At 42.0% G+C, this 26,675-nt stretch overlaps 1 protein-coding gene across 6 annotated transcripts in view; it reads left to right on the plus strand.

Annotated features, from left to right (window-relative positions):
* PLEKHA7 (pleckstrin homology domain containing A7) overlaps positions 1-26,675 on the plus strand; it is a 340,205-nt gene that overhangs the window by 82,979 nt on the left and 230,551 nt on the right. Inside the window, exon 1 of one of the 6 annotated variants that reach the window (XM_059722629.1) lies at positions 1,108-1,291. The exons of the other annotated variants lie outside the window; for them this stretch is intronic. The gene's annotated coding sequence lies outside the window, so the exon portion shown is untranslated. Of the gene's footprint in view, positions 1-1,107; positions 1,292-26,675 lie in introns of those variants that run through there. 6 annotated transcript variants of the gene reach the window in all.

The raw sequence follows: 26,675 nt of genomic DNA on the forward strand, positions 1-26,675 counted from the left end.
GTGGAAAGCTAACGATCAAAACACCTGCCAGTCCAAGTGTAAAGCCTTCACCAATCTTTTTCGTGAAGAGGACAGATTCTAGATGAGGCCTGGTTTAAATTGTGGGCCTAGCTTGTGGTGCAGCAGCTTCTTTAATCTTGGAGTTCCCCTTGCGCAGCCCCCTGCTGTTGATTGGCAGAAGGGCCCTGCAAGTCCTGCTGCTCACCGCTTGCTCCTGATGACTGGTAGAGAAAAACTGCAGTTTAAAATATTCCATGGTTTTTGTCACCCACTACTTGTTGCTGACCAGACAGGAGGCAAAAACTGCACCATATTTAAAACTGTTTTTTGCCTCCCAGGCATCAGCGGCAAGTGGCAGGGCTAAAGGGCCTGTCTGCCAATCAGTGGCATGGAAGGGAGAGGGTGTGGGAGGAACTCCAAGATTAAAGAAGCCGCTGCGCCATGAGCTGGGCCCATGATTAAAACCATGCCTTACCTCTGGAGCAGGTATGTGATTGTATTTTTGTGCAGATGGATACCTTTATTTACTAGGTCTTGTCTTTTTTGAGATGGCACAGTCGTGGCTGTATGTAAGCATCTATGGATTCCTAATGGCGTATTTGTAATATAGATCTATAAAATGTGTTTCTTGAGAGAAACTGAGAAATGAAAAGGGAACTTGAGTATCTTATTATTAATAGAGCCATAGGAAAACCTTGGTATTTTATGTCAGGATTTAATTTATGCTTACAATGCTTCTTTGAGGAAGGGAAGTGGGAGCTGTTTCAGTTTTAAATCCTCCCAGTTCAGACTAGACTTCTCTTCTCAAGCAGCTTCTAAATGAGGTGGGATTGTTCTGTTGTATGCAAAGTAACCTTTTTGTTTTTGGAAATCTGTATGCTTGTAAAATTCAGCCACAAAATATTTTCCTTCCTTTTTGTAAACAAGTAGTACAAAAGCCACCATTCAAATTTATCGCACCGGTGGGAGGGTGTGACTTCTATAAGAACAGCATTCCATTTCATGTGATGTAACTAACGCCTGTGACATTTAACTAGAGGTCTTTAAAGTTTTACTTAGCTCTTTCCTCAGTGACCAGTTTAGCTCAAAGATGTGTGCAGTGAAAATCTTTTCTGCAAGATGGCAAAAAATATATTTTGTTAAGCTCTGGAAAAGGCATGATGAAATGCAGAATGGGTTTGCGTCGCAATTGCATGTTGTCCAGGTTTTTCAGGCCTAAACCTAATTACAAGAGAGACACTTCGCAACATGCCAGAAATCAGAAGGATTAAGTGACCATATGCAGTTCCTGGTGAGTAAATTTAAATGATCAGTTTGAATACTGTGTTTGATTGTTTTTCTTTTCATCCATTAAACATTTATGTTACCGCGGTGAATTTCACAATTATTTTACACTTGTGCTTCATGCTGTTATTATTTCCTTTGTTGAAGCTGAGATTAGCTGGATAATTTTTTTTCCTAGAATGTTCACTAACTTTATAAATAACTCTTTTGCTACTTAGTTAGAATTTGTATGGAAATATAAGTTTGCTTCCTACCTAGCTTATCGTCTTAGATTTCATGGACATTAGGGCTGGAAGGGACCTTGCAAAATCATCAGGTCCAGCCCCTGTCTAAAGGGCAGAAGTTAGCTGGGGTCAGATCACCCCAGCAAGATAAGCATCCAAGTGTTTCTTAAAGGTATCCAGAGTAGGGACTTGCATCACTTCTGTGGGGGTCTATTCCAGACTCTGGAGACTTGGACGGTAAAGAAGTTTTTCCTTATGTTCAGTCTAAAACGGTCTTCCAACAGTTTGTGACCATTAGACCTTGTCTTCCTTTGGGGTGTCTTGGTGAATAGACATTCTCCCAGTTCCTGATGCACACCCCTTATATACTTACAGGCTGCCATCGAGGCTGTTGCTTAATTAATTAAGTAATGGCTGTTCATTAATTAATTAATTAATTAAACCAACACAACGTATGAATGACAAGCTTTATCTTTAGATAGCAGAACTGGCTGAAATTCTTGAGGGGCTTAAAAAACTTTATTTGACAGTAAGTGGTTTATTATGCACTTAAAAATGTTGGTACTGATAACGCATCTTTTTGATTAGTCCAGACATAACATGTAGAATACATTAATAAGTGTTCTGTGTGATCACAGATAAGTGACAGAAAATGTAGGTTCTATGTTAGCAGCAACTTGGATAATTAAATAACAGACTACTACTTAATAAAAAGCCCCCCTAATATTTCTGCAAAGCAAAAGGCTTTTTAAATGATTGTAGATCATGCAATTGTCCTTACTATGCTGATACCTTCCACAATTCACGCTAGAGTTACTAAATCACAATTACTCTTTCACTTTCAAGACCTAGTCATATGCCCTACCTTTCCTTGGAAGTCTTGCCTTCAAAACACAAATGAAATGAAAGATTAGAAAGAATTCTAATAGTTTTAAAAACTATAAGCTAATAGACTGTGCATTTTCCCCTTTTTTGACGTAGATTTGGCCTAAATGGAGTTTCCAAAACTGTAAAGAGGCAGTTAATGAAAATATTTTCTAAATAAATTTTAAAGAATAAATCTGATTATTTAAATTTTATTATGTGTAATACAGGAACAATACTAGACATACTGAATGGGCTATGGTAGTACCTTGTGTGTATGCGTGAAAAGGATAGTTGTGTTCATTTTGACTGGGAGGATAAAAACACTGAAAATAATCTTTGCCCTTTACTTATTTTCACTGAGGTACCTTGGAGCATTGATAGTATATGTTGTTTGAATGATTCCACTTTTACTATTCATACAGCTTGTTCCTTATACTTCTCTCAGTTAGGCAGTGGAGGTATGGTTTTTGCACCTCTGGATCTTGATCAGTTAGTCCTGAAAATCTAAGGAATAGGAGCAACAGGAGTACAACTAATACTCTTAGTGTGAGGAAAACCCTTAGAGACTTGAAAAATGGAGGCCTTCCCACAATGGAGTTCTATTAAAAGTGTTCCCAGCTTACAGTGATAAGGAGAGGAGTCCAGATGGCATGTTGAAGCTTCTGCATCTGTCTACACAAGGCACACTCCTATACAAGTAGGTTAGTCCTTTTCCCCAAGGATGTTTCTCTCAAAATATATTCTGTTCAGAAAAAGTTCCTGAATCCATTCTTAAGTTCTTGGCAGGAAGTAATTTCTTGGCAGGGTTTCTTCTTCTGTCTTTAAAGAAGTGAAATCTGAACTTTTGAAGGAAGTCCAAGTTTTCATATCAGAATATGGAGAAGAGGCTTGGTATTGGATAGTGATTTTTTGGTATCTCATTAATTTTGTATTCAATTTGTGTTGGAACAAATTGCAACATTGGTTTTGTGTATTTAAATTAACAAAATCTTCTGTGGTGAGTTTAAAACAATATTTGTGGCATTTTTGGAAAACCTCACATGCATTGATTGCTATTTGGGTCAGGATTTTTCCCGACTGTCCTTTTCTGTTCTGTTGCATAAAGGATCTTTAATGACAAAATATTTTTAGGTCCTAACCTACTAGCTCATTGAGATACTGTTAAATTATGTAAGTTGCCCCAATGGTACATAATGTATGCATCCATTCTGTGACTGAGCTTGCATATAAAATATAGTCAAATTATAGAATGATATTAACATTTAGGTGAGTGTGGCAAGGGCAGGTATCTTGTGGCAGAACAATGAGGGTGTGTTTGTGACTGGAAAATGAGAGAAGTGTGTAAAAGAGGTAGCTGTTGAATGTATCCAACACATCAAACCATTCATTGTTTTCTGTAGTCACCTGTATGTGAGCTATAGAAACTCCATTTGTAAACAGAAATTCAAACTTTCAAGAAAACGTTTCTCCATCCAAACCACTACTTGATGAGAATCTCAGTTATTACCAATAATACAAACTCAAAGCACTTTACAGTCAAATTAGATTTGTCTTGCCAGCGTGTCTAGCTCTGAATCTCTTCTCCCATATAAACTACTGTTCTTAGTTTTTCTGAGTAGTTAATTTTATAAGAGTGTATAGATCTATGTTTGGGAGACACCATGACAACTTGATCAAAAAATGCTAAACAAACTTTGCCTGTTCATAGTAGGTAGACAGATGTCTTTGTTTCTTTGTGTCAACAGATGGATTAGGCTTTCCTACAAGCTGTGTTGCAAGCCATTTCATAAATTAAACAAAACTTGAATTAATTTTGTGTGTAAGTTTCAAGGGTTCTATATCTACAGCCATCAAGATACATTAGCTTATTTGTTTTTGTCGTTTTCTTTTTTGTGGGCCTTTATGAAATGCCTATTTTTTAAACCTACTGCATAATACTTATTCAACACCATAATCTATGTTTAATGGTAGACTTGACAGAAAAAGAAGTCTAGAATTTGATGCATTTAACTTAACAAAGTGTTTAAGTTAAATTTCCCTTAAAAAACATTCTCTGATTTTGAATTCTTAGAGCAGCAGGAGTAAATAAAAATGGTAGAATTAAACAGAAATTGTTTGGTTTATCGAAAGGAAAAATTAAAATCTTCCAAGAAAAATCTAACAGAGGACATAGTACTCAGAAATAACTTTTTCACAATGTAACTATTTATATGAGATTTTATAAATTAAAATTGATTGAACCATACTAAAATTAATCCGTATTTCAACTTGACACATGCATAGATTTTTAGATTTATTATATCCTTGTACTCTTCTCTAGGTAGTTCATAATTTTTTTTTTTTTTATGTAGCCACTATAGTATGCTTGGATCATGTTCGCTCTTATCTTTGGAGCAGTAAGTTTAGATACTTAATATTTAAAACTGAGAACAGAAATTTTTACCTAATTGCACAATTCCAGGATTTGGTGCCTTAAGAAAAAAATATAAGATATCATTTAAAGTTAGTGATGGGGCCACTAAAGACAGGTCATATCTTCCTCTTCAAATTCCTCACAAAGTAAAGCACTAGAGCAGCAGTTGGCAATCTATGGCCCATGGGCCAAATCTGGCCTACCAGGGAGCAGTAATCTGATCTATTGGATCTGGCCCACAGATGCATGGCTTTGGTCGCAGGTACTTTTCCTGTGTAACCACAGAGACAAGTGCTGGCTGTGAATGCTCTCCTTGGGCCTCACAGGCATGAGTGGGGGTGATGGCTGAGTCCTAGCACCTGTCTACCTGTCCACCTCTGTCCTAGGGTGCGTTATTGTGCCCCACTGCCAAAAGAGGTTGCCTACCCCTGCACTAAATGGCATCTTGACCAGATAAGACCATTCTTGTAATCATCCTCCTTAAGGGCCAAAAAGTATTTTAGCATTACATTAGTTAAAATGTCTTGGTATTTATTCCAACCCAATACCTATTTCTAGCTTGGAGATGGCCTTACAGGAAACTTTTCACCTATACCACAGTCTTTTTATGGATTTCACTTAGCCTCTCTGTGGGTATTATAAGGGAAGAGCTATGTGGCTGAAGTGAAGCATAACCCTTACTGGCTTCTGAACATCCAAATGGGGAGTGCTTGAGTGTGCTGGGGAAAAGGAAGCTCTCCCCTTTCCCTTTCTGGTAGGTTTTTTGGCTTTGCTGCAGGCATAATCACACTTGCCCTTTTAGCTTCTGGAAAGAATGTTTCCCTTCTCCCCAAACCACTTTCTTCACCTGGCTCCAGGTCCTGGGGGATGAGTAGGCATAGGGGAGATTTCATAGTGCAGTGGTTCCCGATCTTTTTTTTACCACAGCCCAGTGGGAGCGGAATGGGGCACACAGAGCCAGTTGCCTTCCGCCCGGCTTTAACCCTGGAAGCTCAGCTGTGACCCTGAAAGCTGCTCACCTGGGCGGACAGATGGGGGTCCGAGCAGGGAGCTTGTGCCATAACTTGGCAGCCAGTCCGCCATGACCTACTACTAGGCTCTGGCCAGTAGTTAGGAATCTCTTTCCTAGTGGAGTCCTGTCACTTGCTTTGTTCTGGTGATCAGCATTGAGCTCCAAGTACTACAAGCTGGAGTGCTACTTTTACTTGAAGCTTTGCTCTTTGCACTTATAGATGTGCACATGGTATGATGTTTTCATGGTGTGTAAAACACCATGGTGGAATTGAAACATCTACCAGGGCCCTAGGTTGGGTGGAGTTGCAGGCTAGAAGGCAGGGCTAGGACCAGAATGATCTGGACAGACTGGAAAAAAGACCAAATGAAAGTCAGCTGCCCTTGGGACAGAATAATTGCATGCACAGACAGACTGCAGAGTGACTGGCTAGGCTGCTGTACTGTATTGAAGTACAGCAGACCACAAGCTGAATTTGAGTCAACAATGTGCTCCTGTTGCAAAAAATACCTACAGCATACTGGGTTGTACGTATTAACAGGAATGTTGCTTGCTAATCAAGAAAAGTGATTCTTCCACTCTATTCAGCCCATGTAAGACCTCACTTGGAGAACTATATCCAGTTTTGGGCCCTGCAATTCAAGAAGGATGTAGACACTTTAGAAAGAGTCCAGCAGAGAGCAACAAAAATGATTAGGGGCTTAGGAAGCATGATTTATGAGGAAAGTCTGAAAGAATTGCGATTATTTCATCTGGAGAAGAGAAAATAGTTCTGTAGTTGTTAGGGGCTGGAGGGGACCTTACAGATCATTGGGTCCAGCCCCCCTGCACTTGGGCAGGAAAGACTGCTGGGATCCCGGCAAGATGGGTGAAGATTGGCAGGGTGGATGACTGTACCACCTCTGGGGGGGAGCCTGTTCCAAACCCTCAGCACTCGATTTGTAAAGAACTTTTTTCTTGTGTCTAGCCTGAAGCGATCGTCAATCAGTTTGTACCTATTTGGGAGATTTTTCAAATACGTGAAGGGAGATTATAGAGACGATGAAAATAGACTTTCCTCTGTGGCCATAGGGGACAGGACTGGAAGCAATGGATTCAAGCTGCAGCAGTGGAAATTTAGCTTGGAGATTAGGAAGAACTTTTTGATTATGAACATAGTTAAACAGTGGAACAGGCTACCTACAGAGGTTTTGGAATCTTGAACCCTGGACATTTTCAAGAGCAGGCTAGACAAATTTGCTGATGACACTAAGATGTGGGGCGAGGTGGACACACTTGAAGGGAGAGAGAGGCTGCAGCTCGATTTAAACAGACTGCAAAAGTGGGCAGATGAGAATAGGATGGGGTTCAACATAGACAAATGCAGGGTGCTGCACCTTGGGAGAAGGAATCCACAGCACACATACAGGCTGGGGAGTTCCCTCCTTGAAAGCACAGAGGTGGAAAGGGATCTTGGAGTCATTATTGACTCCAAGATGAACATGAGCCACCAATGCCAGACCGCAGCCAGCAAGGCCAGCCATACCTTGTCATGCATCCGAAGATGCATCTCAAGCCGGTCCAGAGAAGTGATACTCCCCCTCTATGTGACTTTGGTCAGGCCGCAGTTGGAGTACTGCGTCCAATACTGGGCGCCACACTTCAAAAGGGATGTGGCCAGCCTGGACAGGGTTCAGAGGAAGGCCACCCGCTTGGTGAGAGGGCAGCACCACAGGCCCTACGAGGAGAGACTGAAGGGCCTGAACCTGTTCAGCCTCAGCAAGAGGAGGCTGAGGGGGGACCTGCTGGCTGCCTACAAGCTCATCAGGGGAGATCAACAACAAATAGGCAGAGCCCTTTTCTCCCCAGCACCACCTGGGGTGACAAGGAACAACGGTAATAAGCTGATGGAGAATAGGTTTAGGTTAGAGATCAGAAGGCAATATTTTACAGTTAGGGTGGCCAAAATCTGGAACCAACTTCCCAGGGAAGTGGTCCTCGCCCCTACCTTGGGCAAATTCAAGAGGAGGTTGGGTGATCACCTATCTGGGGTCTTGTGAACCCAGCATTCATTCCTGCCTGTGGCAGGGGGTCAGGCTAGATGATCTGTTCAGGTCCCTTCTGACCCTAGCTACTATGAAACATTTGGCTGGGATGTTTTAGCGAAGAATGCTCTTGCCTTGAGCAAGGGGCTGGACTAGATAATTTTTTGAGGAACCTTCCAGCCCTACTTTCCTATGATTCTGTGATCAGTAGGGGCCCTGGTCCTTTATTCTGGAATTAGAAATGGATTAGAAGATGTATTGTAAAGAAGTGGGAGAACAGATTTGGGGTACTTGGTATCTGGCACAACAAGGAGACAGTTCCCTATTTTGCAGTCTCTTAGCCCTTGTACAAGGGGTACCTAGTGGGATTCCAGTACTGTCTCTAGGACCAGATTTGTGTGTATGTGGGGTGGGGTGAGGGTGTGTGGGCTGCTATAATTTCTCTGTAAGTTTAAATATAGGAAAGGGACTTGTACTGAATGGGTTAATGCCAGAGAGTTCCCAGTATTTAATAAAGTTCTTGTCTAATTAAATCATATGCTTGTGTCTTCTGTTGTTTTTCGGTGGCCTGAAGGAAAAGTTACTTCTTGGAGTAACAGAAACTCCTATTGCTGATCAATGCAATTAGCATCCTATGTCAGGCAGCAGACTGATTTTTCATCTTCCTTAAGTTCCTTAACACCAAGATGAATTTGGGTCAAAATCATAAACTCTGACAAAGCCTTATGTAGACCCTCAAGGTGCTGAACCTGCATTTTAAAGACGGGTGGAGTACTGTTGATTTTCAGTTATTTTTGCTTTGTGATTTTTAAACGTAATAAACTTACCCTTGGCTGTGGAAGTAACATACTTTTGGAAAAAAAAATTCATGATATTGTAGGCTTTCCCATCTTTGATAAGGTTCATCTGTTAGGCAATTGACTTACTAATATTTCAGGCTGCATGTGAACCCATTTCAGGTTTCTGTGCCTCATCTCTCAGGGTTTCCTTCACACATGCTGTGATCCCTAAACCTATTCAGTTTGTAACAGGCAGAATATTAAAGAAAGGGAAGTATCCTAAATAAGCAGTTAGGCATTTAGAAATCTTAATATTTTCATAGTATTTTTTAAAACGAATGTTTGTTTACTGCCTCTCCCTATTCTTTTCAGTGGTGGTTGTCATGGGGCAAAGTAATTTGCTATTCAAATACTTTTTAAATGTTTTACAGGGATAACAAAGGAAGATACATTAAGATGACAGATGAGGTTAAAAATGAGATTTAGGAATGAGTATGGTTTATAGGAAGCTTTTAAATTGAGTTCTTATGAATTATAGTTCATGTTTTGTGTGTATGTGATTTCTTTGGTTTCAGAGTTTTCTTGGTAACTTTATTTCAATAAAATTACCTATAACTACAGGGTAAATGACAGCTGAATCAACCTCTAATGTTAATGCATGTCGTCATTTTGTTTAGAGGACATAAAGAAACCCTTACATAAAAATAAGCAAGATTTTATAACTGTTCTGCAATTATATGTTGTAGCTCAGGGCTGTCCAACTCCAGAGATGTTTTATAATTTAACTCTGTATCAATTTATTTTTAAGTATTGCCTATGAACTAGAATCTGTTAGAGAATTTACAAAATATAGCTTGTTCTATTTTTAAAACTGGATGTTTTACTTCCAGTTAAAGAGCAGCCCTGAAAGTGATTTAACTTCATTCCTATGTAAAGGTGTTACACTTGCGACTTTCAGACCTCATTAGTTTTGCTGTATGATATGCTGTGTTTGTAACTCCGAATGTTCAGGGATGTGCATGTTTTCCTCTGACGTGCATTTCTTAGGTTACATGTCAGGCTGTTTGTCTTTCACTGTACATTTCCTGGATCACTGTACTAGCCCTTCTTTGCATTTGTTCCAATTTAAGTTAATTTTTCTTGAAAAGGGGATGACCAGAATTTTGTACACCATTACAGATAAGGTCTCACTAATGCCTTCTGCAATGGCATTGGCACTTCCGTGGCTCTACTGGAAATACCTCCCCTGATACAGTTGAGGATTGTACTTGCTTTTTCATGGTCATGTCCCACTGTAACCCATGGTCATCTTGTGCTGTAATAAATTAGACTGATTCCAATGGCAATTGTAATGGATAAGAAACCTGTAGAGTCATCAAGGCACCATTGTTTTACTTTCAAGCTGCACATTACCAAGTGTCATTAAGAGAATTTATTAAAGCTAAATTTTGTTTTACATGATTCAAAAGATTGTTTAGTAAGTAAATACTCATTTAATTTTAAAAAAGGAATGCTAGACAAGTATTCTTATGCAATTTATTATTGTAGGTATGGTTCCTAATAGACTAATTATCTTCCAGTATAAGCAAGACCAAAAACTGCATTTGATTTATCCTGATTCTAGGGAGAAAAGATTCTTTGGATTTTAAAGGAGCATCTAAAAACCATTGTCACATTTAGTCAGGGCTGGCCTGTCCTATCCTATGAAACCTGCGGCCACAGAGGGCCCTGCAGCCAAGGGGCCCCCTGCGTCTGACCGCTTGCCACCCTTCTCTCCCCCCCTTCCCCCACCACACCCCCGCCACTGCCATCGGCATCTTCAGCTGTGTGCCACACCCCCTCCCCCTGCCACTGATGCCAGCTTTTTTGCATCAGAGGCCCCCAAAACTATATCTTGCAGGGGGGCCCCAAAAATTGTGGGCCAGCCCTGCATTGAATAGAACTGGAGAATCTCCTGAACTGGAAGTGGATATTTTATCAGGATTCATTGATCCAGAACATAATATTTAATTGCCTTAATGATTGTTGGATAGCTACCTTCCTGCAAAAGTATGTAGAAGATAAATCTCTATTTGTGGAAGTGAGTTTGTTTTGCACAGGCCAGGCTGTTTGTAAGTTGGACAGCCCAATAGATGGGAAGCAGCAAAAAGAGACTCGCCAAAAGATTGGGGGCCTTACCTAGCACCACTTCCATGCATTGGAAAAGGATTAAGACCAGAATCCTTTTGAGGAGCCATGCTGTCTGGCTTGTAGGTGTATGTGTGGGGGAAAATGAATGCTTTCATAACGTTCTTTGCATTCCTGACTGCTAGAAAGACTGAGAAGAGGCATAATTTTCCTGTCTCTCACACAATCAGGCAAAACAGTGGTTGTATTGATGACAAAGCAGCTGGCTATTCTTACTCTCTCAGCTTTTAGCCCTAACCATAGAAGGATGTTCTTTACCTTTCTTCTTCCATAGCTTGTGTTTTGGACTATCGTCCCTTCTGAACAGCTGCTTTTGTGTCTGCTTCAGGAAGGGATTGAAACTGTCATACACCTTGGCTATACTCCTTTCTCCCAGGTTTCAGACTTATATTTACTAATTTTACTCTGCTAATTTTTTTGAAATTTGCCAGGAGCAGGAGCCATAAGAGGTGTTTGCAGACTAAGGAAGACAATGCTTTTTTTGGACCCATGTTTCTTATTAACAAGTGGCAAGCAGATTTTCCAAGTTTTCATTTCAACTTCAATTTCTCCATTTGTGACATTGGGGTAGTAGTACTATTTACACCACCAGGATATTGTAATGATAAATGTGACATGCTCAGAAGAAATTATGGAGAATAGGGCCATAGTATGTTCTGAGCATGTCTGTCTCATGTTGATTGTAAAGCCAGTGTGCTTTTCTGCATTTTTTTACCTCCATTCTGGGTTGCAGTCTTGTAGGGTAGATAATAGAATAATGGCTCTCAACCTCTCTAGACCCATGTCATACCTCATTAAACTCAGAGCACCCCTTAGAAAATGTCAGCTCTTAGTTTTCACTCATTTTCTTTTTATCAAAGAGAAATAATAGAGCAATTTTTCAGTTGCAAAGAATGCAGAAAAATCACAAAAGGCCAGAATGTTTTTGTATTTTGGATTCCCATTTGAAATCTCTGGGTGTATCTTAAGACTCATGTTTGCCTACCTAATAATGTTACCATTGCATATTATCCTGCAGCACCCTTGAAAGGCCATGGCATCCTAGTTGATAATCATTGCAGTAGAGTTGTTAAAAAGTGATGGTCTCCTGTTTTGATGTAAGGACCTTTGGGTCAAACAGATTGTATCTACACACTAAGTTTACTGTGCCAGGCCACAGCTCCCCCAGGGGTGCTGTTCTGTTCCACATGGACTACCTTCTAAACCAACAACATTGTAGCCATGCCTGCTAGGTGCTTTCTGCAGGCTGGTGATCATTGTTGAGTGATAGTACTAACTAGTAATCCTGTGTGAAGCAGCAAGTATTCACTTTGGATTTGGATTCGGCCGATTCTGAGGGACAGTGATTGGATTCGGTGATTTGAATCACTGTCCCAGTTCAATTTGGCTGACTTGGATTCTGAGATTTGGCACCGATTCAGAGATTCGGCCATAAACTATAGTGGGGAATCACTAAAATACCTATAACTTTTCTACGTTCCTCCCCCAGAGCACTGTCATTGGAAGGGAACTTAGAGAAAGATCACAGTCACTGGCCAGCTACAGATGTCGATATCAGAGCAGTTTTTCCTCCCGCCTCAGCCTATTTCATATATGGAAGATCACGCCATCCTCCTCCCTCTTCTCAGTTTCTGTTTGCTGCAAGCCTTCCAAATCTCCGAATCTGTCTGAATTGATTCAGAGGCTTCTGATTCGATTAGGACCTTTTAATAGGTGAGAGAATAGGCCTTATGAAGAGAGGCTGAGAGTCATCAGACTCTTCAGCCTGGAAGAGTGTGGGCTCAGGGGGGACCTGGTGGCAGCCTTTAAGTACATAAGGGGGTGTGCACCAGGATCTGGGGGGAATGCCTGTTCACCAAAGTGCCCCGAGGGATGACAAGGACCAATGGTCATAAACTCCTCCAAGACCGTTTTAGGCTGGGCATAGCCCTAATATCTATGAAATCTATGAAATTGATCTCCCGGTTCGATTTAGATTTGGAGATTCAGCTGCCGAATTGGGCCACCCATGGTTCTACACTGATGCAACCTCACTGCTTCTAGTTTAGAAGCAGCCTGTGCAAAGCAGTATGGCACGTTTCTGTAGGTCTGGCAAAAACCTTTTTTCAGTTTTCACCAGGATGGTGATCAAAGCTGGTTTAAACTGGCTGAAATTGGCCTTCGTCAAGCAAACACTGTTGAACATACCAGAATCTCTGTAATTTTCTTGAACATTTCTGAATATTCCAGACATTCTCACATTGGACATTTTCTCATACTGCATATAATAAAAGCAGCTATCCATGTTTAGATTGTTAGCTGAAGCGTCTGGAGAGGAAGAGTGAAATTTAAGTATGTGGTGCTTCCTTGTGTTTGTTTAAGTGAAAGTTAAGGAAAATGAATAGTTGTTTAATAATATTCATACAATTAAATATTATTAGATAAATTATCATTTAGATACATGTTGAAAAGATAATTCTATCCCACAGTTTCCCTTTATTTTGAAGACCTGCTCAGTGCCTGCATTTGGCCTCCTGAGTACCTCATTCCTGAACAAAATAGTGAATGATGAATCCCAGTTGCAGATAGCTTTATGTTTACATATCTACAAAGGTACTGCAGTTAGTGACAAAGGGTAACTAACAAGACATTTGTGCAGTATGTTTGTTCTTAGTTAAAACATCATTGTAAAAATACAGCCAAGTATTATACACCAGTGCCTGGCAATGTTTTCTGGTGGAGAGGCAGAATGGCACAGCTCGGGTCCAAAGCAGGCCAGCGCTAGGACCCAGCTGCTGTTCGGAGTTCTCCCTGCTGCGTAGCTGTGGCGCAGCACAGGTGAGGCTTCTGGCTACCCAGATGCAGTGTAGGTGAAGCCTTCCATGGCTGAAGACCTTTGAAGCCCCAGCTCCACAGGCTGAATCCATTGGTTCTGTGGGCTAGATGCAGCCTATAGGCCATAGATTGGTGACCCCTGCTGTACATCACAACTGTATGGCTTTTGTAAGGGAAAGCTGAGTGCAGTTTGACCTCAACATTTTTGTTTTTCTACATGGTATTAAAATAGGAATTTATTTTATTTTTTTAAATTTCTTACATGGACCTAATTGATACACTTTTCAAAATAGTATTTATAGTCTTAAACAATATTGGGACACGTTGTCCTAAGGAACCTAACATTTGAAACAACATTTTTGAAGAAGCCAGAAAGCAAGTAGTTTCATAGTTTCATAGTAGCTAGGGTCGGCAGGGACCTGAACAGATCATCTAGCCTGACCCCCTGCCACAGGCAGGAATGGATGCTGGGTTCACAAGACCCCAGACAGGTGATCACCCAACCTCCTCTTAAATTTGCCCAAGGTAGGGGCGAGGACCACTTCCCTGGGAAGTTGGTTCCAGATTTTGGCCACCCTAACTGTAAAATATTGCCTTCTGATCTCTAACCTAAACCTATTCTCCATCAGCTTATTACTGTTGTTCCTTGTCACCGCAGGTGGTGCTGGGAAGAAAAGAGCTCTGCCTATTTGCTGTTGATCCCTCTGCTGAGCTTGTACGCAGCCAGCAGGTCCCCCCTCAGCCTCCTCTTGCTGAGGCTGAACAGGTTCAGGCCCTTCACTCTCTCCTTGTAGGGCCTGTCCTGCTGCCCTCTCACCAAGTGGGTGGCTCTCCTCTGAACCCTGTCCAGGCTGGCCACATCCCTTTTGAAGTGCGGCGCCCAGTACTGGATGCAGTACTCCAACTGCGGCCTGACCAAAGTCACATAGAGGGGGAGTATCACTTCTCTGGACCGGCTTGAGATGCATCTTTGGATGCATGACAAGGTATGGCTGGCCTTGCTGGCTGCGGTCTGGCATTGGTGGCTCATGTTCATCTTGGAGTCAGTAATGACTCCAAGATCCCTTTCCACCTCTGTGCTTTCAAGAAGGGAACTCCCCAGCCTGTATGTGTGCTGTGGATTCCTTCTCCCAAGGTGCAGCACCCTGCATTTGTCTATGTTGAACCCCATCCTATTCTCATCTGCCCACTTTTATAGTCTGTTTAAATCGAGTTGCAGCCTCTCTTTCCCTTCAAGTGTGTCCACGTCGCCCCACATCTTAGTGTCATCAGCAAACTTGGACTGCGTGCTTTCCACCCCCTCGTCCAAGTCACTGATGAAGATGTTAAACAATGCGGGCCAGAGGACCGAGCCCTGGGGTACCCCACTGCTCACATCTTGCCAGGGTGAGTACAACCCGTCCACCACTACTCTCTGGGTGCGCCCCATCGGCCGATTTTTTTTACCCATCCAACTGTGCAGGCATCAATGCTGCAGTCACTTAATTTATTGATGAGGATGGGGTGAGAAACAGTGTCAAAGGCAGTGTCATAGTTAAAACTTAATTAAACCCAGGGTGGTTTAAACCAGCAGTTAAAACCAAGTGGTTGAAACAGGCCAACCCTGTGCTTAAGGGTATGACTACCTGCCATAGAAATTTTACTGTGGAAAAATGGCCAGAGTTGGCTGCCACCTGGAATTAGTTACCAACCCTGTTACATTGGTAAGCATGCAAAAGCTGACCTGATGAGGTTGATCAAAAGGTAGCTAGGCAAAGTAGACTATAAATAAATAAAAAGGTCTTTCCTTCACTTAGTATGGGAAGAGAGAGCAGAAGGAAATTGCCTGCAGCAGGTAGGAGAGAAGACACTGAACTATTTGGAGAAGGAAGCCATGTATGAGAAGGGTATTCTGGACACCCTAACACTGTAGAGCAATAGTTTTCAACTTTTTTTCATTTGCGGACTTCTAAAAAATTTTGAATGGAGGTGCAGACCCCTTTGAATTTTAATTGTGGATATTCACATACTTTTGATTGATGGTAGTCATCTATTGTGGACCCCTTAGACACAGTCAGCAGATGACCCCCCCAATTTTCCGAAGACCACAGGTTGAAAGCCACTGCTGTAGAGGACTCCGATTCAATCCCAAAGATTACTCTAGTGGTGAGGAATGTGAATCGGGGAAGATGGCAGCACAGGTGTCACATGTTTTATTATTTTATGTTCATACATACATATGTGTGTGTATTATCAATTTAAAATGGAGACATTCTTTTTGCTGTGAATGCACAGGGTCTCATTATATTACCTACGTTCATGTTGAGAAGTACTGACATGTGAGCACAAGACCTGATATCAGTTAGACTACACTGTAAGAATGGAAGACCTGGAGCTTAAGCAAATAAGAGTGAGAATTATCCATTTGATCTAACCAGAGTCTTTAATGCCTCAGATGCCTCAGAACTGATGTTAGGGAGTAATTTGAGTTCTTTAAAGTGTTTCTCTCCTCTTCTGTATGTGCCCTTAAAAGTGAAATACCGCATTTAATATATTATGTACGTACAAGAACTAAAGAACCACTTTGCAATTCAGATTGCTTCACACAGAGACACCAAATAATTTTTGCATTACTTTCATTCTACTGATGTTACATGGTATCTCTTATACTCAGTTTAGTGGCATGATGGCTTTTCATTCTTTCCCATGTCTGTGTTGGTTTCCTTTTCCAGCTTCACCTTCTCTCATCTTCTAGTTCCTCTGAAACAAGGATTTCTATCTTATCCAGCCTCTTTGGGTATGGGAGGAGGTGGACTCTGTTCCATTTTTCTCTCTTCCATCCTTCTATGCCCTGCTCACTTCTACTCTCTTAGGGTGGCAGAGCAGGAGCAGGCCAGCCACTGTTACCTTTTACTGTAAATAGTAGTATTTACATTTCTGTATGTAATAAAGAGTTGTTCCACTAGCCCAGTCAGGCTCAGAATGGGTGGGAATAGTGCAGCCCTGGACTTGGGGCAAGTGGCTGGGCTTTTTCAGCCCCATGGCTGTGTGCAAACATATACAGGCATTCATGAAATGTAGTTAAACCTTTTTTTAAATTGCCCTGTACCTCCCCTGTGAATCCCCCCCCCCCCCCACCAGAGAGCTCTCCTCAAAGGGAGTGCTGAAAATGCCTGGAAAAGGTTCAAACAGTAATTTGAGCTGTACATGAAAGTCACAGGGCCAGATAAGTTAGAGGTAGAGTGAAAGATTGCTCTGCTCTTAACAGTTGCAGGCAACCAAGCAGTGGACACATATAGGACACCTATACACGTGCCTGATGCTTGCTCTGATGCATTCTAATTAGGACATGTCGGAGCAGAGTCGATTAATCAAGTCTGCTGGAGCATTTTAATTAGAACACTCCAGCAGCCTCTCCACATTTCAAAATGGTGGCGGGGGCACTTTTAATTAAAGCTTACTGAATGAGCTTTAGTTAAGATGTCCCTATCCCCGTTTTGAAGCATGGGACACTGGATATACGAGACGCTGCAGGTGTTTTAATTAGAGCAGCTCCCAATAGCCACTCTAATTAAAATGTGCCCCTCCCTCCCTGCCATCCTGGAGCACATGTAAAGATGCCCATAGGGCACCCATATACGTGACAGAGCTATACTCCAATGCATTCTAATTAGCACACGTTGGAGCAGACTCTATTAATCTGCCTCTGTCACATGTATTCAGCATCCCCACATTTCAAAATGGCAGCGGGGGCGCTTTAACTAAAGCTCGTCAAACAACCGTTAGTGAAAGTGCCCCCGCCACCATTTTAAAGTACAGGATGCTGAATGTGTGTGATGCTGTGGGCACCTTATTTAGAGCAGCTCTCAGAGATGCTGTAATTAAAGTGTCCCTCCCCCCCTCCCCCCCCCCCCCCCCCGCTCCACCCCGGAGCACGTGTATAGATGACCATAATGTCTACCATACAGAGGGGGAAGAAGGAAGGAAAAGAGTAAAGACTTGCAGAGATAATAATGTTTGAAGATAGTTGTGTTTAGAAAAAATATTACTTGTGAGAGAGAAATGAGAACATAAAGGGAAAGGGAAACAGTGGAAGAGTTTGTCACAGACCTAAAGCTACAAAGTCTGTCCTTTGCATAAAGGACACCCGCAGATATTCTCATTAAAGACCACATAGTCTTGGGATGGTTGAATAAAAAAAGCTTTGATCAATTACTAAGAGGAAGATAACTGACATTAGAAAAGTATGGATGTGCCAAGCTACAGAATAAGCAGAAAAACAAGTAAAAAGCCCAGAGGAAGACATGCAGACATTTCTTACTAGTGTAATCACTAAACCAGCAAAAGAAAAGTCCACAACATGTAAGCTGGGCAAGCAAAGTCACTTGGGAAGCAATAGACAATGTCAGTGTTGTGGTAACCAGCAGGAATATGGAAAATGTTCAGCGTTTGAGCAAAAATGTAAAGGCAAAAATGTAATAAACTGAACTCTAGGCTTAAACTTACAGAGAAAGTAGGAAAATATATGTAGCAAGTGCAGAAACAGACTCAAGTGTGGAGGATGAGCTATTTCTGAGTACAATTCAAGAGCTAAAAAGACTGGCTAATTAATAAAATACAGACAAATAGCACTTATGTACAAGAGAGATATGGAGGCACAAAGAAATGTAATTACAGAAACTGAAATAAAGAGGTACAAGGGGCTCAAAAATGAAAGTGTAAAGTGTCTGTGAAAGACTATAATGGTGGGATCATTCCACTGTTAGGAGAGTGTACCCTCACAATGAGATACAGAGGTAAAACAACAGAAAACACCACCCCTGGTGGTACATAGAGGAAAGCAGCCATTTTGGGGCTTGTACACATATGAGGTACTTGGTCTTTTAAGGAGGATGTATGGCATAGAAAAGATGAAAGATGGCACTGAACCAAATTTGAAGGCACTAATAGGATCAGATGGAGAAATTGATACCTCTCAATAACGTGCAAAATATGGTTAAGAGAAGATGTAGAACCAGTGATACATGACACATTAAAAGTCCCACATGCCATAAGAAAAAGACTAAACAAAGAGCTACAAAACATGGCAGCAATTGGTATCATTAGGAGAACAGAAGTACCAACAGACTGTGCCCATTCTGTTGTAATTGTAGAGAAAAAAGGAGGAGGACTGTAGCTGTGTATAGATGCAACAAAATTGAAAAAGAAACCACATAAAGAAAAACACTTTCAGTTGTCCATAAGAAATGAACAGAGATGGTAGGAAACACATTCTTCAGCAAATTAGATGCATTAGTAGGATTTTGGCAGATTCCCATGGACACAGAGAGCTCCAAGATCTGCACTTTCAGTGCACCATTTGGGAGTTAATTCTTCCTAAGATTGCCTTTTGGAATAGGCTCAGCTTCAGAAGTATCTCATTGCACAATGAACCAACTGCTGGAGCAGTGTTTCCTAGATGTTTGGTACCTGGGGCACTTTGATTAAAATTGCTGGCACACTTCACTCACCAGTCTATGGGCCTGATCCTGAGCACAGTGCCAGCTCAGCCAGAGCCTCATCCAGCCCATTTTTCACAGCACCACCTTTGGGAATCACATCTAGCATGTTGGAAGGTCTATATTGTTGACATAATAAATTGGGGCAGTAATGCCATTAAACACCAAAAATGACCGAAAAAGTAGTTAATGTTGCAAGAGTGAACAGCCTTAAACTGAATAAGGACAAATGTCAGTTTCAGGCAACAGAAATAATATATTTGGGCAAGTAGCTAACCCGAAAGGGAATTTTACTTGGCAACTGAAAAGTTCAGGTGATACTGAACACAGGAAAACCTAAAGATAAAAAAGCTTGCACAACTTACTTAAGGCATCTTCTCCAAAAGGGCATAGTATGGGCTCAGACATAGAGTATGAAAGTCAGTTTAATGATCTAAAATACAGACCATCATCCCCAGTGCTACAATTTTTGACCTCTTAAAAGTCATCAAACTCTCCATGGATTCTTCCGAAGATGGATTGGGAGCCATAGTATTACAGCTTTATGGAACTGATTGGTTGCCAGCCTCATATGCATCCTAGGTATATGATAGCTGCAGAAAAATCATAGGCACAAATTGAAAAAGAAGCCCTTGGCCTGGCTTATGAATATACAAGATTTCATGACTTACTGTATGGTCAGAGATTCACTTCAGAAACAGATCACAAACTACTGACTGAAATATTCAATAAGGGCCTTAGAGAAGTACCACTAAGGATACAGAAACTGCTTCTGAAATTGCAGAAGCATGATAGAGTTCCAACCTGGGTGCCACTTGGTGATGGCATACACTCTTTGAAGAACATACTGTCCTTCAAACAGTCCTCAGTCTGATGATTTGGAACTAACCATAACCATATATGTGAACATGATCAAAGTATCATGCAATGTGTCTCTGGGTATTTGGGATGAACTGGTGATGGAAATAGCCAAAGATGAAATATTGTGAGAATTGATGCAAGCAATTAGTATACAAGGGGAAAAAAAATCACCATTTCCCACCTGCTTATTCTCAATATAAAAGTGCGATCTCAGGAGTACTCTTGAAAGGTACACAGTTTGTGATTTCTGCAGTGATGAGAGCAAATTTTGGAACAAATACATGAAGGACTTTTGGGAATGACCAAATCAAAAAGCAGTGCTAGAGATGTTGTTTTGGCCCTGGGTGAATTGTGATATTAAAGATGGAAGGGTGTGTGGAACACGGATGCCCAGCAAACAGAACCAATGATAACTCATGAGCAATTTGCTAGTCCATTGGACAAAATAGGAATTGATCTGTTCAGCTTGGGAACATGTGACCACTTGATCATAATGGACTACTATACTCATTTTCCAAAAGTAGTGGTGCTGAAGATATTGTAGTGACAGTAGTCATCAGGTGTATTATTTCTGTATTTGTATGCTAAGGCATTCCAAGAGCTATAATTACTGACAATAGCCATTTCAAGAACAGAGGATTTTCAGGTTTTGCTCAAATGTACAAGTTTCATCATGAGACTTTCAGCCCCAAACACCACCAAGGCAACGGAATGGCAGAATGTGAGGTATATGTTGTGAAGAACTTGCTTAGAAAAAGAAAGGGAGAGGAGGAAGATCTATTCTTGGTGCTGATCAACTACAGAGCTATGCTACTGCAATGCAGAAAGTCACCTGCAGAACTTCTATGCAGCAGGTGTTTAAACTTTTCAAGATCAGGTTAGATAAACACTTGGCTGGGATGATTTAGTTGGAGATGCTCCTGCTGTGTGCAGGTGCCTGGCCTAGATGCCTTGTGAGGTCACTTCCAGCCCTACTTTCCCATGATCTCAAAACTTGACTACCTGACTTGGGCCAAAAATATAGGGTTACAAAGGAGCCTGTGATAGTGCAGAAAAGACTGGAAAAGTACAGTCAGATGAAAAATTATGACAAAGGGGAAAGACTATTTCCACAATTTAAAAAAAAAAGAAAATTCAGCATGAATTTGGTGAGATGGACACTGGCCATTTAAAGCTAAAATAAACAAGACGTGTCACCTTGATCATCAACTGTGATCACAGCTGAAAGCCAGATTTGAAGAAGGAATCACAAACATTTGCTCAATATCCTTGAAAATGCGGATGATAAAGAGCAAAATATGAACAGAGACACCAGATAGAACTAATTCACAAGGTGACCCCGAACGTGTCCAGGAGTCTGAACTTTCAGATGCAGACATGAGCACAGGCAGAAAGGGACTGTGATTCAGTAGTGTTGGAAGATTACTGAAACAAAGAGATTGAGCGGAGATTGTTCCCTCTTACTGTAAATCATCCTTAGTGTTCCACATTCTCAGTTTTTACTGATTTTTCACTGATAAACTCCCTGATCTTTTTTAAATCATTTGGTTTTTACTGATTTACACCTGTTTTTCAGTTGAAATCCCTGTTAACTGGCATGAGTGGGAAATGGCCCATTCCCCACTCATGCTGGTTAACAGGGATTTCAACAGAAATATGGGTGGTGCCAGTAAGCTAAAAGTGCCAGTGTGCCAGTTACCTGAAGCACAGGTTTCTGGCTGGACATGGGGGGGGGGGGGTGGCCATGCAGGGGCCAGGGGAGGGTGGCTGGAGCAGCTGCCTGAGGGCATGGGGCTCCTGGCTGTGACCTTGGGCAGGATGGGATGGGCTGCGGGAGTTGCTCCTGGGGCAGGCAGGTCTGAGCTACACCCCAGTGGCTTTGGCTTTGGCTTTGGCCCTGCCCTGGGAGCTGCGAACCTCACGGGGCGGGGGGGGCAGGCAGGAGAGCCTGGCCCCGCTTCCTGCAGGCTGGGGCCAGTGGTGGCACTGGGCTCTTCCCAGTGCTCGAGGTGGGTGGCAGCCTGCTGTCATCCTACACGCAGATCTGGGGGCACGTGCCCTCTGGAAAGAGCCTGGCACAGCCCCCCCCCCCCCCCCAGGGGGCACGTAGCAACAAGAGCCGTGCCCTGCACCCTCCACCCACTGACAGCTCCCCCCACTTTGCTGCCTGCTGCAACCCCGGGAATGGCTGACAGGCTGCACTGCACCCCTCCCCCAGCCCCTTCCCTAGTCCCGGTCGTACTCCCTCCTTCCCTCCCTGCCGATTTCCGCCCCCCCCCCCGATTTAAACCAGTTTTTTTCCTTTGCTTCCTTTTATCCTGATTTCATCCTGGTTTTTATGTTTTTAAGATAAACCCTGGAAAATTCCCAGATTTTTTATTAAATAAAAGCCGAGAATGCGAAACACTAATCATCCTATATAAATTTCTGCATGTGAAATAATTGTTCTACATCACAGACCTTCAGATATTACACTGTGTATGCAGTTACCACACAGTGAACATTTTCTGAAAAGTTGCACCAGTTCCTGCAGGTGTAAATCCATTGAAGTATCAATTCTGCACTTTGCCAGGTCATTGGTAATCATGACATTTTAGTTGACAGCTGAAAATCTATAACTAGCTTTGGTTCCTGTTTTCCTGTTAAGGAAGATGAAGGCTAATAAACTGCCTGTGGATAAGTACTACCTCTCACTGATTACTCAGTAAATGATTTTCTTTTGGTTTGACTGCTAAAGCCCTTGCTACTTTGAACAAAGAAAATGGCTTGCTGGTTAAAATAATATGAATGAAAATCAAGCCAAAGAGCAGCCCACTGATAAAGAAATTGTACTTTCATTTGTAGAGTGCATAGATTAGATTAAATCTCAACAGAGAGCAGGTCTTTCATTGTATAATCATTTTTGTAATCAAGACAATGTAATAATGCTTTTACTGAGCTAATGCTGTTTCACTAAATTGATTTGTTACTGATTTTGATGCAACTTGTGTTCATGTTATCTCCTATAACTGTGTCAGTCCTAGTTCTTCACTGTTGATTAAGCAATGCTCTGCCATCTGACTCATAAACATAATAAGAGTTTGGGGGGCATGGAGGAATAGGAAGATCCTAGATCATGCATATCTTTAATACACCAGTCTTATATTTTATTTAAAAAAATGTAACATATCTTTTCTTCAGTTCTTTAGGCAATCTGGCACAAAGAATATGAAATAATCCCAAATGTCATAATACTTGATTTTATAGGGGGAGGGGAGGAGGATCAGCACTTCCTACTGACATTTCAGATAGTAATTATTTATCCCAATAGCATATTTGAATGGTCTGACCAGAAGCCATAAATGGGCTTAAAAAGACTGAATTTCAGATGGCCAAGTCTTAACTCTACCATAGCGGACATAATCTCTTTAGTCTGGGGCCCAGAATAATCAGCAGTGGCTGGGTCCTAGCACCCCCCAGCAGTGGCATGGGGAAGGCATCTGCCGCTGCTGCTGCATCTCACAGCAGCACGGAGAAAGCGCCTCCTGCTGCCTCTTCTCCCTATAGTTTGTAATGTATGACTAAGATACGCTTTTCCATCTGTGCTAAATATTTACATAATAGCTTTCATATGGTCATTATTACTGCATTGGCTATAATTGTTTCAATTGAAAGAACAGTGATTCCCTTCCTAATTGCCTGTGCCAAAGGAATTTAGTAATACAGTTGAGCAGTAATGAGATCTTCCATTCTCTGGAGAACTGAGATACTGAACTTTTTTAATGTCACAGTGGAACAGGAAGATAAAATCCAGATTCTTTCATGAAGTAGCTTCCTGGAGGAATGGGCAGCTGTGCAATGGGCTGCCCAGTTTACTCAGGTGGTGGGATGCCCACAGCCGACAATCCTTAAGAGCTGAAGTCCATTGAGAACATTCTTAGTATAGGGTTTGCCTCTGAGAGTCCTGTTTGGCACATTATCTCACCATCCACCTAATCATTTTAGATTTAGAAATTCTTTTGACTAATATCTGCTCATTTTAGTAAGATTTTTGGGTGGAGGTAAAAGGAGATTTACCATCAACAGCTATGGTGAATTTTAGCAGCCTGGATAAGCTCCAGAAATTATAAAAATGTAATAAGAAATTTTATTTATAAAAAGAATAATATTGTAAAATTTGCTTTGAATTTAACCATGTATTTTCAATGAGCTTTAAAGAGTTATGATAGTGTTAGAGCGATGTAGCTGTGAGAGTCCAAAAATTATGCAAGAGACAAGAATTGTTGGGGCGGGGGGGGGGATGATATCTTTTATTGGGCCAACTGCATGGTTGGCTCAAACTTAGGCAACACTTTGAATGCAAGATGTTCTTCTTCAGATCTTAGGAGGGAAGCAAGAAAATACTACCAAGATTAGAACCATGAAGATGGAGTGGGGAGAGAAATTCCCACAAGTGGCAGATAAACAATTAGCAGAAGAAAAGAAGCTGATTACTGGGAGCTGAAGACCTAGCAAAAAAGGAGGGGAGGGGGGTTATTAATACCTTTTGTGCGTAGGAAGAAATTCAGGAATTAGGTAGATTATGGTGTCAAAAATCAATATTGCTTGTTTTCAGTCCTTGATTCTTAGGTTAACTACAGGCATTCAAAAATCCTGGGCCAGAATTGATTCAGTCTTTTCAGGTTAGTCATACTGGTATAGATTGAACTGAGAAGCAAGTGAATAGACATTCACTTTTGATTCTGGAATTGCAGCCACATGCTTGCAGTAACTCAGGCTAGAAGCCAGGGGGCACTAGAGTGAGCTCTCCCTTCCCTTCGGCAGTAGCTGGAAGGCTGGAGGGAAGAAGAGCTGGGCGGGGGGAGGGGGAAGTTGCAGGAGTAGGTGGCATGGCCATGGCAGGCCCACTGAGTATGATTGGAGATCGGCTTAAACCCCCATCCTCGCCTGCACAGTCCCCAGCCAGAGTTGGCTTGGCAGGGGTGCAGCAATGCCTGTCAGGCTTCCCACACCCTGCTCACCTCTGCTCAACACTTCTGTGTTGGTATAGATATACATTGAAAATTTCTCATTCTGTTCCCCTGACTGATGGTATCATTCATTGCAATCTGTTTGTTACTGATGACTTCTACTTGCTTTGATTTCAGGTCTGGGCCCTTGAATAATATTGTTACCCCTGCCATTTTGTTCTCATTTGTCCTGACCACTAGGATAGTCCCAATTTCCAACTTTTCTCAAAGTGTTTATAATCTCTCTCCCCTGGTATACCACATTCTTGTAGGCAGATTGTCTGCCCGTACTTGGTTCAACACTGGTTCAATCTGTTCCCATCTTTTCCTTGTTACGATACTTCTGACTTCAGGCAAAACTATCGTCAGTGCTATTTTTACTTGTTTTAAAATGAGTGCACCCATCCCTTTAAGGTTCATTTATGCTTGCTTTGAGCTGAGTGTGCCTGTCCCTGGAAGATTCATAGATGTTAGGGGTTGGAGGGACTTCATGAGATCATCAGGTCCAGCTTCCCTGCACTTGGGCAGGAAAGACTGCTAGAGTCAGATGACCCCAGCAAGGTGCACGTCCAGTCATTTTTTGAAGATCTCCAAGGTAGGTGATTGTACCACCTCTAGAGGGTAGGTGATTGTACCACCTCTAAAGTTTGTCTGTGCTCTTGCTCAGGGTGGTCAATTCTTCCTTCTCCCTCACTCACATTCCTGTAGCCTTTGCAAGCTGCCAGATCACTTTCACATTTAGGAAGGCTGTCCCACTTCCTGCTTTCTGGCCTCCACTCTGGGCTGGAGCCCAGAGGCATTAGCAGCAGGAAGCTTCTCTCTGGCTCTTCCTCTGACTCACCTTGCTCATTATCAGGTTTCTCCTTCCTGGTCAGGTTTCTTCTTCTAGTATTTCTTTTCCTGGCCTGTCTCTAGCTATACAGCATCTCTATGTATGTATATAGCATCTCTGTGTATGTATATATGCCTCAACTCTACAAAGTGCTCAGGAAATATGCCTGCCTCTCTGGTTCTTTCTCTTGCTGTATCTCCACTTCTGTTATCTGTAGGGCAGCCCTGGTCTATCAATTTTGCATATCAATTTTTGGAAGGCTCAAAGGCTTGTGATAAGAACATCTGGTTCCAGTGGGGGGCTAATTGGCACATGAATTTTTTGTGAGCAGTATCTGGAGTACACATACAGACTGAGCAGTGCTGGGCTGTAAGATTACCTTGGTTTGAAATGCTGTTGATTCTTTTGGGGCCCCTTGCATTTCAAATTTAGAAGGTGGGAGAGGGGTGCAAGCAACTGCTGTGGTTCTTAACTCTGGCCTTGAGTCTGGATCAGGGCTAGAGTCAGATCCAAAACTGTCTCCTGCCCCCCTCTGCTCGCCCTTTGCAGCTTCTGCCTTCCCCTCAAACTTTTTTTCCCCTTTTCTGTCACCCACATTGTGCTTGGGTAGAGAACAGAGCCTGAGCAGGATCTGACAGTAAGGGAGTGGGGAGCAGGAATGCTGTAGGAAGAAGAATTGGGAGGTAGAGGGCAAGGGGCCACCTGACCCTGCCCCCCAGCCACTATTTTCCCTGCTGTAACAGTGGGAAGAGGACAAATTCAAGACAGTCCTTGAATAATTAGATCCTACATCTGGAAAATTATAACAAATGTATAATTTTTCCATACTATATAGAACCTGATTATTTGGGGGGGAGGGTCATCTTATATTCAGGGTCTTCTTATATTTGAGTAAATACAGGATATATTTTAA

This window comes from Alligator mississippiensis, chromosome 2, assembly GCF_030867095.1.
Source record: "Alligator mississippiensis isolate rAllMis1 chromosome 2, rAllMis1, whole genome shotgun sequence".
Taxonomy (NCBI): domain Eukaryota; kingdom Metazoa; phylum Chordata; order Crocodylia; family Alligatoridae; genus Alligator; species Alligator mississippiensis.